At 44.1% G+C, this 21190-nt stretch overlaps 1 pseudogene; it reads left to right on the forward strand.

The window, feature by feature from the left end:
- Positions 1–5156: 5156 nt before the first annotated feature.
- LOC118591918 overlaps positions 5157–21190 on the forward strand; it is a 33259-nt pseudogene continuing 17225 nt past the window's right edge.

Here is a 21190-nt window from a genome sequence, read left to right on the forward strand (position 1 = left end):
AAGTGGGGAGAAGTTTTAAATCCTCACAGCCCACTCCCACTGATACTTCCTCCAGCAAGGATCTGTCTCGTATGTCTCCACCACCTCCCCAAATAGTGCCACCAATGAGGGAGCAAATGAGCATATGGAGGACGGACATTTCCCATTCAAACCACCAAAGAGAAGATGTATAACATCAGTCTATCATCTATGCATCTTCTCTCTAAATCTATCATCTATCTTTCTAATGTTTGATGAACTCATGAATTCTCTACTTTTTTGTGGTTTGTAGTTGTTGGCTTGGTGTTCTCAAGGTCTCAGATTTGCCAGGAGTTGACATGGGTGCTTCTGGGATCAGTGACCACTTCTTCCTAAGTGAGTGGCAGCGGCAGAATGGAGCAAGTGGGACTGAGACCCTGGGGCAGGACAATGCAAAGGAGAATGGATGAGTGAAGCAATCATCTAGCAAAGAGGTCTGCTACTGTGAGGAAAACTGCGTTGGAGGCATCCAGAGGCCACGTCATCTCAATCCCGTGGCCTGAGGCCTGGGTCAGGCACCCCGGGTCCACATTTCAGCTCTCACCTGCTCTTCTTTCCATCTGCAGAAGGTGATTAGTGGCAGCACACTCTAAAGTAACACAAAGATTACGTAAGTAACTGTGTGAGTGCTGAGGAAGGATCCGTGCAAACTAATCCTTCCACACACCTCAGTCCGCACCGCCAGTTCTTCTTGCTGGAGTCTTTGTTGCTGTGTCCATTTTTCTTGTCTCAAGCGAATGAAAGAGTGGGCCCTGTTCTTCGCAAGATGAAAGAAATTGTGCTTATATTGTTTAGTTTTGTCACCACGTGTGAAACTTAAAAGATCATTTGGAGACATGACTTTTGTTTACAGGCAGGAAAAGAATTTTCTTTTAGTGCTTTTGAAATAGGTCTTGATATATATCTCAGGATGGACCAGAGCTTGAGACGATCCCCCTGTCTCAGCCTCCCAAGTGCTTGGATTATGAGTGTGTGCCACCCTGCCTAGCTCTAGAAAAACAAAACAAAACAAACAAACCCAAGTAACAAACCAACTATTAAAATGAACACATCTAAATGATGAGCAAAGCAGTAATAAAAATATTCACTAGGGGGCGCCATAATAACAAAGTATGTGACGCTCCTTCTAAAAATATTTATGCAGGCTTCATAGTTTATTGATAGTGTCTTTCCTGTGAAGTGAAAACCAGTAAGTATGACAGTGTCCTTTCATCCTACCATAAATACAACATCTGGCTGTTTTAAAGATAAACATTACTATAATTTGAAATGAACAAATATTTATTGAGCTCTGGACGGCTCTAATGTCTCCCGTTCTGTGTCAGCCAAGAGCTAAATAATCAGTAGATGTTATGTAGTTGAATAAAGTATATTAAACACATTAAATAATGAAATACGAACGAGCCATTTATAACAGTTGTTAACCTCTGAAATGGTAGTACACATGCACGGTAAAATAAAAACAAATGAAATTTAAAGGCAGCTCCTTTAAATGCTTTTCACACTTCAGTGAAAAAGCAGTAGTTTTGAATTAAATGTGAGCTGGAAGTTTGGCACTCACTGTGATTTTTCAGTAGAGAAAGAAGGCCATGAGATAGCAGAGCAGTCTGGGCTTGGGGTCCTCTTCTCTGCTCCTTGGCCCCCTGACAATCCATTCTGCCTCTGTTGCTACCTCTCCAGGATGAGGGACCAAGCTCAAAGCTTGCTCAGGTCCTGTGACCTCCTCATATCTTTGGCATCCTGGTCAGATGCCCCACGGTTGGCTTCAGCTAGAACTCCCCCTGCACCAGCAGCAGAGCGTCATTAATTTATGCAGAAGTTTCTAACATGAAAATCAAATTGCTTTTGTCTGAGTTCTTTGGAGGGCAATAGAGTAATTTCCCGATCGAGCTGAGCTGAAGGGTGTTGGGGCTGGCTATGTTGGCACCACTGGAAGAACAGAGGGACTGAGCTCATCCTGCAGAGCCAAGGCAGCAACAGACAGGAACAGGTAGACAAGGTTAAGATTTTGAGTTGTAGTTGGGAGGTGGTGGCACATGCCTTTAATCCCACAGAGACAGGCAAATCTTTGTGAGTTCAAGGCCAGCCTGGTCTACAGAGGGAATTCCAGGACAGCCCAGGCTACACAGAGAAATCCTGTCTCAAAAAACCAAAAGGAAAAAAAAAAGATTTTGTGTTGTAGAATATTGTTTTAAGATGTGTTACATTTGTTTATGCTGTGGAACATCTGTTTAATAATGCAAAGATGTGTTGCATTCTTTTATGTTGCATTGGTTTAACTCTGTGAAGCTGTGTTACTTTGCATTTCTAAAACACCCAATTGGTCTAATAAAGAGCTGAATGGCCAGCAGCTAGGCAGGAGAAAGGATAGGTGGGGCTGGCGGGCAGAGAGGATAAATAGAAGGAAAAAAAGAGGATCAAGAAGCAAGAAAAAGAGAAGAGGAGGATGCTAGGGGCTAGTCACCCATCCACACAGTCACACAGCCAGCCACGGAGTAAAAGTAAAGGTAAGATACACAGAAGTAAGAAAAGGAAAAAGCTCAGGATAATTTAAGAAAAGCTGGCAAGAAACAAGCAAGCTAAGGCCAGGTATTTATAAGAAATAATAAGTCTCCATGTGTATTTATTTGGGAGCTGGGTGGCAGGCCCCCCCAAAAAATAAAGAGTAAAAACAACCAATAACAATTGTGTACTTGTAGCTGAAAACATTTGTGTGCATTGTGTTGTGGATACACTTATGAGTGGCTGTCCTAAAAGTACATGCCCAGCAAAGCTTTTGTTTGAGAAGGTTCTCTTTACATCCATTTAATCAAGTTTAAAATACACAGCCCCATAAATTTGATGAGAAAGAGTCGGGGACAAAATCACATTCTCATTAGCTTTAAAACCAATAAAACACCCAGGGAGATACCTAAACAAGGAGCTGAAAGACCTCTACTTCTTCAACCAACTTTTAGTTGCTGAAGAAAGAAATGGAAGAAGACACTAGAGGTTGGAGTAACCTCCCATATCCATTTAGCAGATTTAATCTATAGAGTCAGTATAATGTCCATCAAAATCCCAATGACATCCTTCATAGAACTAGAAAGATCAATCCTGAAATTCATAGGGAACTACGGAAGACCCCAGACGGCTAAAGCAATCCTTAGCAGAAGAGAGTCTCACAATAACCAAGCTCAAATTCTATTACAGAGCCATAGTAATGAAAACAGGCACAAAAGACACATAGACCAGTGGAATAAAATATAGGACCAGAAAATAAAGCCACTCAGTTGTAATCACCTATTTTTCGACAAAGATATAAAAATCATATGCTGGAGAAAAGGCTTCCTGTTCAACAAATGATGCTGGGAAAACTGGATTTCCACATGTAAAAGAATGAAATTAGATCCATACCTCTCATCTTGAACAAATCGGAACAATTGAAAATGAATCAAAGATTTTAATACAACACCTGAAACTGTAAAATTGCTAGAAGAAGACCTAGGAAAAAACAGTTCAAAGTGTAGACATTGTTCTAGTTGGGGTTTCTGTTGCTGTGATAAAACCCCAGAACCAAACCAACTCAGGGAGGAAAGGGTTTGGTGCAGCTCACATACTTCTAGGTAACAGACCATCCCCAAGGAAAGTTGGAGCAGAAACCTGGAGGCAGGAGCTGATGCAGAGGCCATGGAGAGGTGCTACTTACTGGCTTGCTCCCCATGGCTTGCTCAGCTTGCTTTCTTATAGCACCCAGGACCACTAGCCCAGGGATGGCCCCATCTACAGTGAGCTGGCCCTCCCACATCAACCATTAATCATGAAAATGCCCACATGCCAACCTGGTGGGGACATTTTTCTTATTGAGGTTTCCTCTTCCATAATGAGTCTAGCTTATGTCCAGTCAACATAAAACTAGCCTGTGTGGATACAGGCAAAAGTTTCCTGAAAAGCTTCAGTGTCACAGGAAGTAATCCCAAAAATAGACAAATGGATTTGTATACAATTTAAAAGCTATGGCACAGAAAAGAAAACTACCTGAGTGAAGAAACAGATAGAACAAAATATTTTCTGGTCATGCACCAGATGGGGTTAATATTTAGACTACACAGAAAAATGCAAACTTAAACACCAGAAAAACCAAATAATCTAATCAACAAATGGGCTAATGATCTTCCTCCCTCCCTCCCTCCCTCCCTCCTTCCCTTCCTTCCTTTCCCCCCCACTCTTGTTTCATTTTGGTTTTGTTTTTTTGATACAGGGTCTCTCTACATACCTCTGGCTGTTCTAGAACTTACTATGTAGACCAGGCTGGGCTCAAACTCACAGAGATCCACCTGCCTCTGCCTCTGCCTCCTAAGTGCTAGGATTGAAGTTATGAGCTTCCAAGACCTGAGACAATTCTTAAAGGAAGAAGAAATACAAATGATCAACAAATACTTGACAAGGCATTCAACATCCTTACCAGGAGAACACAAATTAAAATTCCATGTCACCCTAGCCCAAGTGATTATCACTAACAAAACAAAGGACCAGGCTGGAGAGATGGCTCAGAGGTTAAGAGCACTGGCTGCTGTTCCAGAGGTCTTGAGTTCAAATCCCAGCAACCACATGGTAGCTCACAACCATCTGTAATGAGATCTGGTGTCCTCTTCTGGCCTGCAAGCATACATGTAGGCAGAACACTGTATGCATAATAAATAAATAAATAAGTAAATAAATAAACAAATAAATAAATAAATAGAAAGAAAGAAAGAAAGAAAGAAAGAAAACAAAGGGGGCTGGAGAGATGGCTCAGAGGTTAAGAGCACTGGCTGCTCTTCCAGAGGTCCTGAGTTCAATTCCCAACAAACACCTGGTGGCTCAAAACCACCTGTAATGAGATCTGGTGCCCTCTTCTGGCCTGCAGTCATACATGCTGTATACATAATAAATAAATAAATCTTTAAAAAAAAAAAAAAGAAAGAAAGAAAACAAAGGACCATCATAATGTGGAGATTTCCTGAGCACAGCCTTCCAAGCATGCTTAGAAGACACTATCTCTCAGGAGCTATTCTTGTCTTCTTCATCAAGAAGAGAGATGCACATTTATGGAGATTCTCTCCCTCTACCCCATAAGGTGTTTCCCTTTCTTTCTCTTCTCTCTTTCCGGCACAGCCTTAGCCATGCAGATGGAGCTGTACAGTTTCAGCAAGTATAAGATCTACCCCAGACATGGGTGGCAGCACCAGGACAGATGGGAAAGAATCCTTGGCAGATAAACTGGACTGTCTTCCACAGAAGAAAACACAAAAAAGCACAGTCAGACGAAATTTGGAAGAAAAGACCCCACTGTACAGCCAAATTCCAGTGGGCCGTTATGGATGCATCTCTTGTGGATATAATGGCCAAGAGGAATCAGAAACCAGAAGTTAGGAAAGCTCAGTGAGAGCAGGTGATCAGGGGTGCCAAGGGAGCAGAAAATTGAAGCAGCATCAAAGAAGACAGCAATGGCTGTGGCCAAGGCCCTCATAACGGCAGCACCAAGGAGAAGATTGTGAAGGCCATGAAGGTCTCTGCTCCCCGAGTTAGTGAAAGAAGCTGACTTGGTAGATTGGAGTTTTTTTGTTTTGTTTTTGTTTCTTTTGTATTTAAATATATTTATTTATTCAATTTTTTTTTCATTTCACATACCAACTCCAGCTCCCCCTCCCTCTCCTTCTCCCACCTCTTTACCTCCCTCCTACTCTACCCCCATCCACTCCTCAGAGTGGGTAAGGCCTCCCATGGTAGTCAACAAAGTCTGGCATACCAAGTTGAAGGAGAGCCTAGCCCCTCCCCATTGTATCAAGGCTGAGCAAGGTATCCCACCACAGGGAATGGGCTCCAAAAAGCCAGTTCATGCATCTGGGATAAGTCCTGGTCCTGCTGCCAGGGACCCCACAAACAGATCAAGCCACACAACTGTCACCCACATTCAGTGGGCCTAGTTTGGTCCCATGCAGGTTCCTGAGCTGTCAGTCCAGAGTCAGTAAGCTCCAGCTTGCACTGGTCAGCTGTCTCTGTGGGTTTCCCCATCATGATCTTGATCCCTTCTCCTCCTCCTGCTCCTCCTGCTCCTCCTGCTCCTGCTCCTGCTCCTGCTCCTCCTCCTCCTTCTCCTTCTTCTTCTTTGAATACCGAATGCCGTTTACTGAAGGAGGGAGGAGGTCTTAAATACAGGCTTACAGCACAATGGGAGAATCCTGGAGGGCAGAAATTCACTTCTGATTTTTTTTTTTTTAAATGGAGCTGAGGATTGAACCCCAGGTTAGATTGGAGTTTTAAGTAAAGATCCATCTATAACTCTTAAAAGGAGGAGGAGAGGAGAGGAAGGAGAGGGGCAGAGGGAGAGGGAGGAGGAGGAAGAGGAAGAGGAAGAAGAACTAGAAGAAGACCTAGAACTAGAACTAGAAGAAGAAGAAGAAGAAGAAGAAGAAGAAGAAGAAGAAGAAGAAGAAGAAGAAGAAGAAGAAGAAGAAGAAGGAGAAGAGTTTTGTGCTGACTAGGTGGTACCTTGGCTCTGATTTCACTGATATCATGTGTGAAGGGCCTGCGTGGGGATGGCTTCCTGGAGTCCCTTCTTCCAGCCTCTGTCTCATCCCTCTCCCTCAGCTCATCCATTAAGCCCCCAAGGTTTGTAGCTCTTACTCTGGGCTGTAGTGTGGCATTGGTGGGCTGGGATACTGTGGAAAATTAATGAACTATGGCATAGAGCCCATGGCCCTGTAGTGTAGCCCTAGGTAAGACAGGGAAGGATACAGGACTGGAGGCCCTCTAAGGTTATCATATGAGAGCAGCAACATAGTTTTGGTTTGTTTGTTTGTTTGTTTTCATAGAAGGTGTGGCCCAGAGAAGTACCAGCCCAGGCCTGGAGTTAGGAGATAACCAGCAAGAGGAGCTTAGAGGCTGGAGAGATGGTTCAGAGGTTAAGAGCACTGGCTGCTCTTCCAGAGGACCTGGTTCAATTCTCAGCACTCACAAAGCAGCTCACAACCATTTGCAACTTCAGGTCCTGGACATCTAATGCCCTCTTTTGTCCTCCATGGGCACTATATGTATGTGATACACAGACATACATGCAAGCAGAACACACCTATACACTTTTTAAAAAGAAAAGAAAGAGGAATGGAGAGAGAGAGAGAGAGAGAGAGAGAGAGAGAGAGAGAGAGAAGGACTTGGTGCCAAGGTTGCTGAGTCGATACTGACACTCGCTTCCCCCAGCAGCACCGCCAGCCTCCCCACTCTTGCTGGTGCACGGTGCTCTTCTGTTCCAACACTCCATGGGGTGGACACCGTAAGCTGTACCTCCCCCTTCAGTTTCCACTACTACTGAAGCCACCTTCAGCCTTGCTGCCATAGAGCCTACCCGTGTGTCAGTAAGCAACAGTGAAGAAAAAGAAAGACAGACAAATGCGGTACCTAAACTTACAATTGTGTGTGTGTGTGTGTGTGTGTGTGTGTGTGTGTGTGTGTGTGTGTATTTACATGTGTTTTTGTGCAGAGGCATGTGGAGGCCAGCACAGGGAAAGGCAAATGAGGAGTCTAATGGGACATATCTATGGTGACATCATGGGGAAAACGAAAAAATTAAACACACACTACTCCTATTTCAGCCAGAAAATTTTGTTTGTTTGTTTGTTTGTTTTCAAGACAGGGTTTCTCTGTGGAGCTTTGCGCCTTTTCTGGAACTCACTTTGGAGACCAGGCTGGCCTCAAACTCACAGGGATCCTATTGGCTCTGCCTCCCGAATGCTGGGATTAAAGGTGTGCACCACCACTTCCTGGCCCAGACTTTCTTTTATGCCGTGAATCACAACAATAAGGAGTTTTGGATAAGGTGCTTATAAAAACAAAACTTGTAACTATATCCCTCCTTCTTTTCCTTTCAAAGATGGTGTGTCTACAGGATCCCCATTTAAACTGATATATGTGAAGGCATTTATGGAAATGGGAAGAATATTTGCTAGAATTGATGACCTACTCTGATTTTAAGTGTGAAAATGACAATATGATGTTTTAATGTTTAAAAATAGTCTCTTTCCAACGTGTGCAGTGAAATAATTACAGATGTAATGATGCTATGTCTGGGATTCACTTCAAAATAATTACTTCCAGTAGTCCAGTACTTAGGAGATGGAAGTGATGGGGGACATAGATGCAATAAGCCTGGCTCTGAGTTGGTAATTATGGAAGCTGGGTCCAGAGGATGATCAGAGTAAGGTCATTATGAATCCTTTCTGTACTTTTGCACCAGTTTGAAATTTTTCATAATAAAAAGTTAAAAACAAATCACATGCCCCAAAACTCCCAAATGTAACTGTCATTATTTAATAACTTTGAACTTAATGTGGACCTAAGAAGCCATCTTTCACAAGAAAAAAATTTGCAGTTTCAAGTCTTTTTCTTGATGATCGGGTCTGAACGTGTTAATCAATGCTGCCCTGTCACAGCCCCTGACATAAGAAAATGCTGAAATGTGATTTTTAAGTAATAAAAATGTGCTCATCGTAATAGCTCCATCTTTTGCATAATATTTAAATCAATGCATTGATTCCCAGTTGCCTGAGACTCTTATTTCAGTAACAAAATAAACGATACATCGTTGAGGAAAGTTGAATCCATTTGGGTTCATTTGTGCTCAAAATCTGAAGCTAATTAAAGCCTGCCTATCAGCTGTCTAAAGATAGTTATCAGGTGTCCAGTAAGGCTGGATTCCTCCCTTCTTCCCTTCTTTCCTTCATTCCCTCCCTCCCTCCTTCTCTTTTCTCCTTCCCCCCTGTTGCTAACTGCGTTTGTAAAGAGAGAAATTACCAGTCACATTGATGCCCAGCTTCGACAGTATAGCTGCAGATCAAGACTTACTAATACATTCCATGTCCATAGACACCTGTTTTTAAAGTTCCCCCCAAGCAAGAGTTGCTGGCTCTCTAGTCCCATTTCCCTCTCTATTCTTGTTTCCCCTTACAGCAAAGCCATGGAGTTGCCTTCACCTCCTTCTCCAGCTCCATTTCTCCTGTGCGTTCCTGACGACCTCAGCTTCGGCAGCACGGTCACCCAGCTCTTACCACAATCAACAGCTCTTCCTAGGTAAACCTGTCAGCACTTACTCAGCCATCTTGACTGCCTGCCAGCACATGGTGTGGTTCCTGCTCTCCACCCAGAGGACTATTGGGTGAACCTTGAGATCACGACCCTCTCTTCATTCTTCTAGAGAAATCTAGGAAGGAAACTTCTAGACTTATCAATGGGGGAGTTTCTCGATTAGGTTAATGAAGGTGAGAGCGTCCAGCCAGTCACCCTAGCTGTGGGTGGCCACAAGCTGAGGTTCTGAACCAAATAAAAAGGAGAGAGTCAGCCGAGCACTAACCTTCGGTTCTCTCTGCTTCCTGATTGTGGGTGCAATGTGACTCCTGACATATGCGCAGGCTACCTAGCTACTTAGTGAAGGAGACAGTAAGAGAGCAGCCAGCATTCCTGTGGAAGTCACGCCTGTTCCTGCATGTGAGACTACATTTCCTAGGGCTGGTCCCACAGCTTAGCAGCAGAGTGCTTGCCTAGTGAGTGTGAGGCCCTGGCTCACATTCAGAAAGATCACCAGTAGACCCTCACCTGGGAGCACTGAAGACAGGGTGGCTGTGATGTCAACTTGACTGGCTTTGGTATCACCTAAGAGATAAACTTCTAGTGTAGGTATGAACGTGTTTCCAGGGAGTTTTACCCGAAGTGTGTCAGTTACCTTTCTACCGCGTCTGTGCTGGAACCTGAGAGCTGAGCACTCACGTCTCTCGTGGCAGGTAGGAAGCGCAGAGAAAATTGGGAATGGCTTGAGGCTCTGAAACCTCAAAGCCCCGCCCCCCATGACGTACTTCCTCCAGCAAGGCCACACCCAAGTCTTCCAAAACTGGGCCCCCAACTGGAGACCAAGGGTTCAAATTCCAGGAGGGACATTTTCACTCCGACCATCACAAGAGAAGAGTCACCCTGAATGTGGGTGGCACTCACCTGAGTGCTGCAGTCCTGGATGGAATAAAAAAGAAACAGACAAGCTGAGAAACAGCATTCATCTCTCTTTGCTCCTTGACTGAGGACATAGTGTGACCAGCCACCGCATGTTCCTGCTGCCTGGTCTTTCTGGCATGATGGCATCCTGGAACTGAGAAACAAAATAAGTCCATCCTGGAGCTGCTTCTGTCAGCTACTGGATCACAGTGATGAGACCATAGAACAGGGGTGGGTAGTTTGATTTTATTATTATTACTTTTTAACTCGTTTGAGACATGGTCTTGCTATGTGTCCCTGGCTCCTCCTCCCTCAACCTCTCAACTCTAAAGTTATAGTTCTGCATCTCTGCAGCCCAGCAAACAGTTTGTTTCGTGTGACATAAAGTCAGAGTCTGTAAGCTGGGTAAAAGCTGGCCTGAGAGAGAGACAAGCAGGTGGCAGAACAAGATGCATCATCTTGCCTTCTAGAAGGAGGAGCTGGACTCTGTGCTGAAGGCTCTTGGGAACACAGCAGGATTCCTAGAAGCGGATCTCTGGGATCTGGGCCTACTTGCCCACACACATTTCTAGTCTTTCTCCTGTAGTGTCTACTCCTGCAGGCATGGTCATGCTCTAAGGCCTGATGGTTTCTGAGGCATTTGGTCAAAGGGAGATGACTGGGGAAGGCAGAAATCAAGAGTTCTCGCCATGATTTTCTGCTTCAGGTCAATGATACTAGCTGCTATAGCTCCCCCATGACGTCATCTTTGGACAGGTTAGATGTAGCTCCCAGTTCTGTGAAGTGATACCACACTCCGAACTGTAAACCATCGTATTTCCCCTTTGGTCCTTTATCCCTGGGCTGTCAGTGACCCCTCTGCTATTGGGTGGCTTCGAAGTCTTCTCTCCAGCTTCCAAACTTTTCTGCCATCCATGTTATCAATGTAAATTGCATATATTTTTAGAGTGGATTATTTCCTGGATGAATCATGACTGATATAAAAATCTGCTATAAAATATGACTGATATAAAAATATGACTGCTGAAACTTTGGGAAGATCACCACAACTTCAGGGAAATGTAAACTGCATGGAGAAGGAGAGCAGCATTGAGAGCAACAGGTTATAAAACTCAAACAGAAGAGACATCATGGGCGCTTGGATTTGGGCAGAGAGCTGGGTATGGAGCTAAAGGTACTGGAGATGCAGCAGAGTCATCAAAGTCTGGGAGTGCAAGTCAGCGCCTCCCGGGGTCAGGGAGCCATGAAAACAGGATGAAGAGCAGAGCACAGGACTGTAACTGTAATTCCAACACTTCAGTAGAAGGTCAAAGGTGAAGAGGGGAGACGCATCAGGAGGACTACAGAAGGCTTTCTGTTTGTTCATTTTCAAGACATGGTTTCTCTGTGTAGCCCTGGCTGGCCTGGAACTCACTCTGTAGACAGGGCTGGCTTCAAACTCAGAGATCCACCTGCCTTTGCCTCCCCAGGATTTCAGAGCCATGTTTCCATCTACTCAGAAACGAGAACACAACACCGTAGTGATGCCCCTGGCTCCTCAGCTCTGTGTTCACAGCCTGTGCGACAAGTTGTCTTGGTAACTCACAGCATTGAGTCTTCGGCGGCAGCTGTTCTGCTTTTCTGGTCCATGCCTCCCCCGGTACTGCCTGGTTTCTTTTCCCTTTGCATGTCTACACTTGCTTATATTAAATTGTATTCCCTTGGCTAAAAACGCTTTTATGTTCCCTCTACAACGCTTTTATTCTTACTTAAAATTCCATTTGCAGAACCAATTTATTCTGAGCCTAACTTCGTGACATTAAACCCAGTCACTTGATATGAGCTAGATCTTGTCTTCGTTAAGGAACAATATTAGTCACAGGAGAAGAGCAGCACACAGGCATTTCATATTTCAAACCATGGTCACATTGACCCAGCTAACACTGTAACTCCCTGCACCCTTTGCTCGGTGACGATGGTGAGTGGTCCAGGTGAACCAACGATAGTCCTTCACTTATTCCTGGACACCTTCTAGGCTATGTACACTTGATGTCTAAATAACACCTCACTTCACTCAGAATGTAATTGCATTTGTGAGTTGGTGTGGCCATTTGCACTAACAGGCTGGGAGATGTGTCTCTTTATATAATTGGCAGCATCTTCTAAATGTAGAAAGAGTGCCACTGGCAGACGCTGCCAAGACCCCTGAGCCAGGCACAGGAAGCAGTGATGCCAGGCTCCATTCAGACTGGGCTGCCTGGGACCCCAGATCTTCTCCTTTTTGGTGATTTAAAAAAATTAAAAGGCAGCTTTGGTTGCGCATATTGAGAGGTAGAAGCAGGAGGATCCCTGTACATGTGAGCCCATCCTAATCTCCACAGTGGGTATCAGGCTAGACAAGAGTACACAGCGAGACCCTGTCTCAAAATGAACTCCAAAGTAAACTAGAACCTGGTATTGGGTCCCTTGCAATGAGTGTAGTGTGTAAGCACAGGTCCCAAGGTCCCCTGTACTTTGAGAAACTTTTGGGGTCTTAAAGAAGTAAACAGTGAGATGTGGAGTGTAGAGAGGATGGCAGCTCCAGTCCACCACAGAGTGTTATCTTTCATTGTCTTTTATCTTCTTTCCTGTTAACTGCATCTTAACTAGGACTCAGAATTGGTACTCAAGAGGATGTTAGGAATTTCTGTCTTGACTCTGTATGAAGCCATGGGTAATAGGTTTCAGTTTAACTCTGTTGTTGGCAATCCTGAATGTAATGTGTAGCTGTAGTCATCAAATGAAAGTATGACAGAGGAAGAATATTTAATTGGTGGTAGCTTTAAGCTATTTAAAAAACGGCCCCTACAAGGATGGATAAAAACAATCACATTTTTGCAGAACCTGCATGTTATCTGGGTGGGGTGCCTTATACCAGGCTAAAATATTAGTGACAGGCGAGCTTTATAAAGAGATGAGGGCTGGAGATTCAAAGTCCAAGATTGGATGGCCCCTTTGTTCTCTCTCCTAGTTATGGCCTTCTCCCTGGCAGAGTCCCAAGGTGACCCAGAGTACCGTGTGACAGGATGCCACATAGTGTATGAGTCTGTGTCTACCTCTCTCTACTTAGAAAATCACCAGGATTTAATCATGGCATCTCCACCCCAATTATCTCACACAATTCTAATCACTTTCCCAAACTCCATCTCTAAACACCACAGCCAATTAATTTCCACCTTTTTATACAATTGACCTATGCCTCCATGGATGGGGTAGGGGACAGTTATATTTGAGCCATAGCAGTCTGAGGTGGAAAGTCTGATGCAGTAAGCACGTAGGCTAAGCCTAGACCTCGAATGATAGAAAGTAGGCAATAGGCCGACAAAGGGAGGAGGGGCCACCTTCCTGGGTCTGTAGCATCAGCCCTGTACTCACCATACCTGCATCCCAGAGTGGTCCAGGTTCCCAACCTGCAGAGTGTTGGATCACAGCCATCCCATCCTGGGAAAGTTCAGGAATCCATTGGGATATTGCAAACTGTGGCTGAGTAAGACTTAAGGCCCCTCTTAACTTATCTACAAATCCATCTCCACAGCCAAATTTCCTTCCTTCTCCCATCGCCAACTCTTCTCTCAGTGTTGAAGGGATATTTCTTGCTTACCGACACAAGGTCCATTTCTCCTCTGCTCTGTCTTGAGCCTTTGTGTTTCTCTGTACTGAATCATTCCTCCAATCCTTCAACCTCAAGAGAAGGCTTATCTTCTCACCTAGGTTCTCCTTCCTAGATATTTCTTAATCATCTTCTTTAGTATCTTCAGTTTCTTCCTCTTCATTTTCTTCCTTTTAACTTTCTACAAAAATGCACAAGGATAGCTAAATTAGGGGAAACTTAATGCATGTTCAGAAGCTCTTACTTGCAACTGTCTCTCTGACCAGAATCCTCTTCCAGATGCCTCCCACCCACAGTTCTGGTTGACTGGGCCACCAGCATGTTACTTACAGCTCTAAGTATGACTGTCTTGAATTGCTAGCTTTCTTTTCATGTGTAAGAGCCAAATCACTAGTAGGTTCCTTTAAAAAGGGACCTACCTGAAGCTAGGTGCTGTGAAACATAAGTAATCCCAGGACTCAGGAAACTGGAACAGGAGATTGTGAGTTCAAGGCCATCCTAGGTCATTCTAGGTTCCTTAACAAGCCAGGGCTCACAGTGAAACCATGTCTCAGTTCTTCCCCTCTCCTGAGAGAAGAGGCCTACTGTATTTGTTAACCCTCTCAGTGTGTAGCCGATCTGAGATAAAACTGAAAGTACATCATTCAAGTGAGAGATGATTGATGGTCTGGAGTGTGCAGAGAGAACAAAGAAAACAAAACCCTAGATACTGCTGAGATAGGCCTAGCAGAAGTAGACTTGCCACATGGTGTGCAAACGTTCCTACTGAAAATGTCCTGGGCCCCTCCTTGGCCCAGGGAAGTTCTTACTTCCTTTATCCATCACTTCAGGCCTCAGGAATTAGGCCTCCCAGCTTCTCTTCTTAGTGGCTGACATCACACATTCAATTACTTAGACTCAGGACCTCTCAATACTTCTTTCACAGTCTTTAAAGGTATTGGCATATTAAAGACTAAGTGAATTCCAAAATAAGATAATAAAAAATGTCTAACAACAAGTCTCCGGGGCGTGCTGGACAGCCAGCCTGGTCTTATCAGTGAGTTCCAGGCCAATAAGAGGCCCCATCTCAAAGAAAAGGTGGATGGCACCTGAGGAGCTACATTGAGGTTGACTTCTGTCCCCTGCCATGCATACCTGTATACCTGCACACATGTGTACACACACACACACACACACACACACACACACACACACACACCCACCTAACACTTTAAGACTTTTAACGTATGTATTAGTATCCACAGGATAATTGTAAGATTCATTAAATAAATTAGTGTAGAGTCTATGTGCTGGACAAGTGGTATGGTGATTACCATAATCTTTCCACCGCCCAGTGTATGAGATCATTTCAGTTGTGCAGTTATCATGGTATCTTTGTATCTTCAGAGGATACATGCCTGGACTCCCGCTGGATGCTAAAGCACAGAGAACCTGAAACCCATGGATGCTTCATTTTCCTCATTCTATGCATACTTGCAGTAAAATCTAACTTTTTAAGTTAGGTATAATAAGAGGTCAATAAAAACCAATAATAAACAGAACAGTTATAGACAAGAACAATAATAAAAGCTCACGTGGATTTTTTCTCTCTCAAAATATATGACTGTCTGAATTCATCTTCCTTGGAGGAAGTGAGTAGCATGAATGACAAGGGTGTGGTAGCTTAGCTTTAACTACTACAGTAGGGTTGCTTGAGCATGGCCACAGGGATCCTGCCATAGAAGGTGTGATAACCAGGGCAGAGCCAGTGACAGGGGCACACAGGAGAAGGGAACCATCTGCAGTCTGGACAGGATGCAGCAGAATGGCATGACACTTCATCATGCTACTCAGGGCAGCCTGCCACTTAAAATGGGTGAACCTTTTTTTTTTTTTTTTTTGGACCATGGTGCATGCATACTGAAGCCACGGAGAGTAAAAGCATTGAGGAGGCTATTGTACTCCATCTGGAGGCAACGTCTGAAGTCTACATTTGAAGCCTTTTGTGTGTGGGAGCTCTGGGCCAAATAGCCCCCCTCTGCTGCCTTCTCCAGGGCACACAGATGCACACAGATGCACACTTGGAGGCACACGAAGCTTAGCAATTAGCTCTAGATTATCTCAAGTGACAGGAAGTCTTCCAAGAACCAACACAAGCACACACAACTGCTATGCCTTGAGGGGCAATAACTGGGAGCTGTACACAGGTGTCTCTCCCTGACTTGCAGGGAGAGGATGGGACTTGGAAGCCACGGGGTTGCATCTCTACCGCTAGTCCCCTGAAGGAAATGTTTGTCAAAGCTATTCCATCCATTTTCCTCCCTCCTGCTTGAAGAACCTTTGCTCTAGCCTGGTCCTGTTCTCTGCCTCAGATGCTCCATTTAGCCGCAGTCTTGGAACTCAGCTGCCGTTATTACAGTCTTGATCTCAGGAACGAAGCTGCTAACTGCATTACGCCTCCAGTTATGGAATGCAGAGCCATCTTCCTCTGCCCTTCTGGGGACTTCGAATTTTACCAAAGCCAAAGCCTCACTTTGTGGCTCTATAGGACTATGTGGGGTGCAAACGCCCTAAGAATATACACTGTAAGGAACTTGAAATTCTCATCTAGCGAGAATAACTAGGGTTTTGCTTCTGTATTCCATGTCCTTAGTGTATGGAGATAGTGAAATAGCACAAACTCATCTAAGCCAATAAGGTATATTTATCTACAAAAGAATGAAGGGGGATTCGAATATTGTTGCACGAATCCTAATTGGTCTTATAATAAAAACCTGGAGCTGGATATTGGGGTAAACACTGAATGATCAGAGAGACAAAGGAACAAGCCACAGCCACTTCTCACCTCGCCAACTTCTCGCCCGAAAGAGGGAGATCCTGTCTCCAGGAATCCTCAGACTGAATGCCTGAGATCCTGCCTCCACCTGCCTTATATTCCTTTCTCCGCCCAGCCATATCACTTCCTGTCTCAACCTTCCTAGTGCTGGGATTAAATGTGTGAGCCATCACCGCCTGGCTCTGTTTCTCTTTTAAACTGGATTAATCTCATATAGCCCAGGGTGGCCTTGAACTCTGCCTCTGTCTCCGGAGTGCTGGGATTAAAGGTGTGTGTCACCACTGCCTGACGACCTCTATGGCTAACTAGAGGTTTAGCTCTGTACTCTGATCTTCAGGCAAGCTTTATTTGTTAGAGTACAAATAAAATATCACCACAAAGTAATTCTTTTGCAAAATATCCAAACCTTGAGGAGACAGGACACAGGACCTAACATGCCTGTTCAGAATTTTAATGATAAACTTTATTATGGCTTAGTGTGTTATTGGTTTACCACTTTGTAATTTTACAAGGAATTTTCTGTTTCTACATATCCTTTAAGTATCTGATTCATTTTCTTGGTGTCTCACAGCTCTATCACTAGCAGACCATCGTCTACATTAGACAGGTGTAAGACTCAAATGTGACTAACCTATGAAGCATCTTTGATTACCATTTCCTGCATGTTCTTGAGGAACCAGGAGCAGAACAGGAGAACTTTGGTATTAGAGCAAGAGCTTGGATCCAGGCCATTCATTGCCATGGGCAGATCCTCCTGTATGGAATCGTGCAACATCTCCATTTTCCTGCTCAAAGATGCTACAATGAGTACATTTACAGGATGGGTTATGAGGCCCTGTTTTCGTATCCATTCTGTTAGCCTGTGTCTTTTTATAGGTGAATTAAGTCCATTGATATTAAGGGATATTAATGACCAGTGATTGCTAGTTTCTGTTATCTTTTTGTGGTAGTGTGTGTGTATTTCTCTTCTTTGGGATTTACTGCTGTGGGGTTATCTATTGCCTGTGTTTTCGTGGGTGTAATTTTCCTTCTAGTGCTTTCTGTAGGGCTGGATTTGTGGATAGGTATTTTTAAATCTGGTTTTGTCTTGGAATGTCTTGTTCACTCTGTCTATGGTGATTGAAAGTTTTGCTGTATATAAGCATTTCTTATCTAGGGGACATTGGAGGTAGTACGGCTCATGGATTTTATGGCTCTGAAAGAATAAAAAGTATCAAAAGTAATATTGTTATTTTTCTGTCAGCCAATTCCATCTTGTTTACAATCGAAAGCATAAAGCAACAGAGGAGGAACAGCTGTAAAAGGAGAGCCATGTTTTCCTGTTGCTTTCTTAGGTTTTCACTTGGTCCCGGGACCCTCTTGGCATGTGTCCTTTGTGCCCTGCCCATCACACTTCCCCGCCCACCCAGTCTGTCAGGTGAAGACAGCAGTGTGTCCTGCCCACACAGTACACCCTACTCCTGCCTTTGTGTGCTTGGTCCTTTGACCCAATTCCATTTCTCTTGATAGTTTTAACGGTTTTAAGGAACTTTGTTTTCATGAGCCATAGAATCCTCCGATGACTATGCACACAGTTCAAGAGTTCTCAGTAGATTCAGAGTTGGGCTATTATAACTAAATTGTCCTGCACCCCCAACAGAGCCATCCACAGACCTCACTTACCTCCAAATAGCCACTAGTTAGGTTGACATCAGAAGTCTTCCTCAGCCCCTTTTCACCTTTTCATTGAGCTGGGATCTATCAGTGGAATCCAGAGCTTCTCCCTTATGAGCACCAGAAATATAGATGGGTCACCACACCCACCCAATATTAAGTGGGTTCGTGGGATTTGAACTCTGGTCCTCAAATTTATACAGCAAATGCTTTTACCACTGAGCATCTCCTTAGCTCCCCATTCTTTTTATTGCTGAGTAATATTCCGCTGTCTGACTATATCACATTGATCTATTCATGTATGAGTTGGTGAATACTTGGGTTGCTTCCACTTGTCTAGCATATGCTCTGCTTGCTAGGGAGAAACTTTCTATATAGGCACATATTTTCCTCTACTCTTTTAAGGATGAAGGAAGTCAGATGGAAAATGCTAGAATCAATGCTTGCTGACTCTTAATACATCGCCCTGTCAATTCACTATAAGTCCAGGAATATTAAAAGTGCAAGTTAGTTTTAAAATTTATGAGGGCATAAAACTCAGTGTAGGCAAAGTGTAGGCTGAGCATATGTGTGCAGCTGTGAGATGGATCCCCAGCACAAATAGGAAAATGAACAAATACACAAATAGATGGGCTCCAGCCTTGTCTACTACCTAGGTCCTGGGTGTGATTTTTATCTAACGCTTTGGAACACATGTTGGGTTTTATCTGACATTTGGACACCTTCATATTTGTCTAGACATCCCTTCACAGCCCAAACTACAAACATGTAGCGGTGACATCCTTTGAGTAAATCTCAAATCTATTGGCTGCAACATGATCCCTTGACATTAATAATTTTGAAATAATTCTATTGAGGGTCCATTCACATGGAATGAGCCAGCCCTTGTCACGGGCTCAGAACACTAAGGAAATACATGCTGTGTAAACGAGTTGGCTATAACAAATCATCCTAACTTGAACTCTATCAAATTCAAAGAGTGCCCGAGCCAGCTGTGGTCACATGTATGCTTCACAACGGTAAGCACAGGGACTGCCCACAGCCCTCAGGCAGTGGCCAAGAAGGCAAGTCCTTTGGAAGTCAGACCCCAGCACTGCCCTGCAGGTTCTCCATACATCCTTCCTCAGAGTGCTCCATGCTTCCTTGATGGTTTCTTATCCAGCCTCATAATCTTCTTTAGACAGGCCTGTCTTCATGTCCTTTTGTGATTACCTGAGTACTGGCCAATTAGACCAAAGAATATGAGCGTTGGAAGGCAGCATAAAAGGGACCTTATCTCCTTATTTGTTAGTATGTTGAAGAATAAAATTAGGTCCACCAACATTTCGAACCCTGGGGACTTCAGGATTCTGGCCTCTTAAATTTTAATCCATGTTAGTCCTGATACAGGAGAGGCTCATGCTGATGAGTCTTGGCTGATTATAAGCAATGACAATTGTTCTCAGAGTCATCTGAATGATTCTTTGGCTTTGACTCCCGAGCTGGTATTCTCAAGCCTGGCTTGGGCAACTACCAGTCTGTTTTTAGTTAATGTCCCCTCCAACTGATTTCTTTCACATGTGTGTGTTCGTGTGTGTGTGTGAGGTGTATGTGTGTGCATGCTTGTGTGTAGTACATACATGTGTGAAAGCACGTAGATGCTGATGTTGTGTGTATTCCTCTATTGATCTCCTCTGCCCCTCCTGCAACCTCTGGCATCACTGACGTGCTATGGGGAAGGTGTTTAATGTGGGTTGCTGGGATCCAAACTCGGGTCTTGACACTCGTGTGGGAAGTACTTAACTGACAGCCGTCTCCCCACCCATCCCCTGATGATCATGATGAGCTTTAGGTTGAAATTTCCAAGCACTGGGTAATCATTCCTCCTTAGTCCTACCCTAGCTATCTGCTTCAGTTCCATTTCTTTCCCCTCCTACTGGAGGTCTTGGCAGTTGAGTGACACACAGTAAATCCAGGGACTCGTGGGCAGACACTCAGTGAAGGAACCCAATGATTGCTGCAATCCACACGGATTTGGAGAAAGCAGATATTTTTAGGTGAAACTCAGTTTCAGCATCTATGAAGGGATAGCTTTCCCACACTTCCTCCATCTGTGTTGAAAACACAAGTTCAGCACTTGGTAAAAACTAAGTGCATTCTCCCATTCTCTCCTCCTTGCCGATGTCACACTGATTTGTGGTTGTTGTTGTTTGGGTCCTTCTACTTCCAGAGCAAGAATCCTGTTCACTCTCTGAATGCAAACCCTGCCATTCCCTCAACATTCCTTCTCCCCAAAGTTTTCACTTCTACTTACTTTGCACCTTTCAATGACACCATAATTCTCAGTTTCTGTAGCATTTAGCTTATATTTTTCAAACAAACTGCAAAGTAATGCAGAAAGATATCTTAAAATTTTGTATATATACCCCAATTTTCAAAGACAATGAAACAAGGTCATGTGCAAAAACTATGCTTTAACTGGGTGTACTGGTGCATGCCTTTAATCCTAGCACTGAGGAGGCAGAGGCAGAGGCAGAGGCAGAGGCAGAGGCAGAGGGAGAGGCAGAGGCAGAGGCAGAGGCAGAGGCAGAGGCAGAGGCAGAGGCAGAGGCAGAGGCAGAGGCAGAGGCAGAGGCAGAGGCAGGCAGATCTCTATGAGTTCAAGGCCAGCCTGGTTTACATGGTGAGATAGTGAGTTCCAGGACAGCCAGAGCTATATAGTGAGGCCTTTTCTTGAATAAACAACAACAACAACAACAAAACACCACACACACACACACACACACACACACACACACACACACACACACGTTTTCATTTTATCAGCCAAGTTTTCATAATAGTACTGGGAACACCAAGTAGTGATAGTAAACACCCAAACTCTCATTTCACCTAATTTGTAACAAGTTGAAAATTAATTGTGTATGTACTCTATATGGGAACACATGTACTTTCATTACCAAATGCTTAATTAGGGTCAAGAAGACCTGGTAGAGGAGGTGGTGCTGACTGATGGGTGTTAGGCACTGACTGTGATCTGGGTTCTGAGTGAGGTACCAGGTGAAGCATGCAGTCTGGAAAGAGAGAGTCTGTGAGCA

Source organism: Onychomys torridus, chromosome 10 (assembly GCF_903995425.1).
Source record: "Onychomys torridus chromosome 10, mOncTor1.1, whole genome shotgun sequence".
NCBI classification, from domain to species: domain Eukaryota; kingdom Metazoa; phylum Chordata; class Mammalia; order Rodentia; family Cricetidae; genus Onychomys; species Onychomys torridus.